At 46.4% G+C, this 2,717-nt stretch overlaps 1 pseudogene; it reads left to right on the top strand.

Annotated features, from left to right (window-relative positions):
* Positions 1–1,062: 1,062 nt before the first annotated feature.
* Positions 1,063–2,371, top strand: LOC102771996 (annotated as a pseudogene).
* The last annotated feature ends 346 nt before the right edge of the window (positions 2,372–2,717 follow it).

The raw sequence follows: 2,717 nt of genomic DNA, 5'->3' as shown, positions 1-2,717 counted from the left end.
AGCACTTGATAAATGGCATCTCAATAGGCATAACCAATGGACACGGACAACGGGGGGAAGCGGGGGTGAGGGCATGAGAGGGGGGTTAGGGGGTAACGTGGGGATAAGGACACATATGTAATATCTTAATCAATAAAAAATATATTAAAAAGAAAAGAAAAGTACTTGCAAGAGAAAAGAAAAACAGATGTATAGAATAGAGCCTTAAAATAGACTCAAGCATATATGAAAATTTAGCACTTGATAAAGGTGGCATCTCAAATCACTAGGGCAAAAGAAAGATTTTTTAATAAAAGATGTTGAGATAGATGGCTGAGATGAGTAGCCAATTGTAAAAGACAAAATTAAATGCATACTTCATACATTCAGACAGCATATTTCATACAGTGAGAATAAGCTCCAATGGATTAGGCAGCCAAATGGAATAATGAAACCATACAGGTACTAGAAGAAAACATGGTTGAATCCTTCATTAACCTAGTGTAAGGAAGGGCTTTCTAACAATGACTCAACATCCAGAGGCAATAAAAGCAATATCAGTAAATACAAATATATTTGACTATATATAAACATTTAAAAATGTTCATGACCAAAAAAATACTATAAACAAATTCAAAAGACAAAGCCCAGTACCACTAAAACACAAAGACCATTTAAAAATTGGCTTTAAAAAAATCTAACAAGAGCCCTGGCCAGCATAGCTCAGTGGTTGAGCATTGGCCTATGAACCAGGAGGTCACAGTTCCATTCCCGGTCAGAGCACATGCCTGGATTGTGGGCTGGATCCCAGGTGTGGGGTGTGCAGGAGGCAGCCAGTCAATGATTCATCATTGATGTTTCTCTCTCTCTCTCCCTTCATCTCTAAAATCAATAAAAATATATATTTTTAAAAAATCTAACCACAGGGCCCAGTTTCTGTTTAGGGGAATGCCCTTTGGAAGCTGCCCCACCCTGACGGTGCCCACCCGGAGATGGGCAGCGCTGCTGGGGGAGTCGCTGCACGTGGGATTCTGCTGCACCCCCGTGGTCCCCGAATTCTCCACCAGGGTATTCGAAGAGAAAATGCCGGTCGTTAAGATGCTGCGGTGAGTTGTGGGCCAGATGCTGCAGAGCCCAGCCTGTGGCTGTGGGACAGCTGCCCTGCCCAGCCGGGTCCTGGGCACCTCCCCGCGGCACATTCAAGGAGATGCCAACTTCCACTCTGCCTCTTTCTCTGAAATGGACTGGCCACGGGTCTTAACTACAGGGGCTCTTGGCCAGCTCAGAGTGGGCTTGCTAACTTGTTAAGGAAACAATTTGGGAAGGACAATGTAATTTTGTCTGACATAAGGAAACCCTCCAATCACGCATTCCATAGCGGCTCATTTATTTATTCTGACATTCTGAATTACAAGAAACTTTGAGAGACCGTGGTAAACCACTGCATCACCTGGTTGATTCATTATAGCACTTCACTCAGTGCGGTGGGAGAAGCAAACCTGTCCTTGGCGAAAGCCGTAAGCATCACTGGATTGCATAATGTTCTGGACGTTGCCTTGGAACACAATTTGCGATTGTTTGTGTCCAGCATGATCGGAGCTTCTAGACCTACCTCTCCCCAGAATCTCTGCACTCAGAGACCCAGGACGACCTAGGCAAACCGCAGCTCAGCAAACCGAGGCTGGCGAGCCACATGCGGCTCTTTGGCCCCTTGAGTGTGGCTCTTCCACAAAATACTACGTTGGGGCACACACGTACAGTGCAATTGAAGCTTTGTGGCCCATGCGCAGAAGTTGGTATTTTGTGGGAGAGCCACACTCAAGGGGCCAAAGAGCCGCATGTGGCTCGTGAGCCGCGGTTTGCCGAGCCGCAGTTTGCTGACCACTGACCTAGGAGAATATTATCATTACCGGTATGGCTTAGCTTTCCCATGCCTGAGCTATCCTAGCATCATTTTGGCTAATTCCCAACCTGGAGGAGGAACCGACTATGCAGTCCAGATTTCCCACGATGCCATAAAGAATGGCAAACTTGAGTGCTACCTGAAACGTAGGGAGAGGCTCCCCATGATGTACATTGATGACTGCCTCAGGGCCACCCCGGAAGTCATGAAGGCCCCGGCAGAGTCCTCTACGCGGATCTACAGCATCAATGCCACGAGCTTCTGCCCCAGGAGCTGGCCCAGGAGGTCCTCAAGCACATACCGGAATTCCAGATCCCCTACAATGTGGACTCTGTTCGACAGGCCACAGCGGAGAGTTGGCCAATGAACTTAGATGACAGCAATGCTCGGAAGGACTGGGGATGGAAGCGTGACTTTTACCTTCCAGAGCTGGTGACGACAATGTTGAGCTCCCACAGTCCCGGTAGTAGAGTTGCCCAAGCTAACTGAAGGAGGCGTATCCTGGACGTCCATTAGGGAAGAATGGGCGTCCCCAAGGTCATAGACACGAAGGACCTAGAGTATCCAGAGTTGAGGCCTAATTAAACTAAATGTTAGCAGCGCATATTGAACTGCTAGACGGAGAATTGCGTTGGCTTTCACATTTTCAAAATGCTGTTGGTCTGGTGGTAGAACTTCTAAATCTTTGCTGTTTGCCTAAACTTGTCCAAACACCCATGTCACAGAATGAAGACTTAAGTCATAATAATTTCCATTTCCTCAAATAAGATGAAGTGACTATTTCTGGGAAGATGGAAGTATTAGTATGTGACATTTTGTGTTTAAATTCAATTTA

Source organism: Myotis davidii, unplaced genomic scaffold (genome assembly GCF_000327345.1).
Source record: "Myotis davidii unplaced genomic scaffold, ASM32734v1 scaffold189, whole genome shotgun sequence".
NCBI classification, from domain to species: Eukaryota; Metazoa; Chordata; class Mammalia; order Chiroptera; family Vespertilionidae; genus Myotis; species Myotis davidii.
The sequence above is the reverse complement of the archived record's forward strand: the minus strand, read 5'-3'. Positions and strand labels throughout refer to the sequence as shown.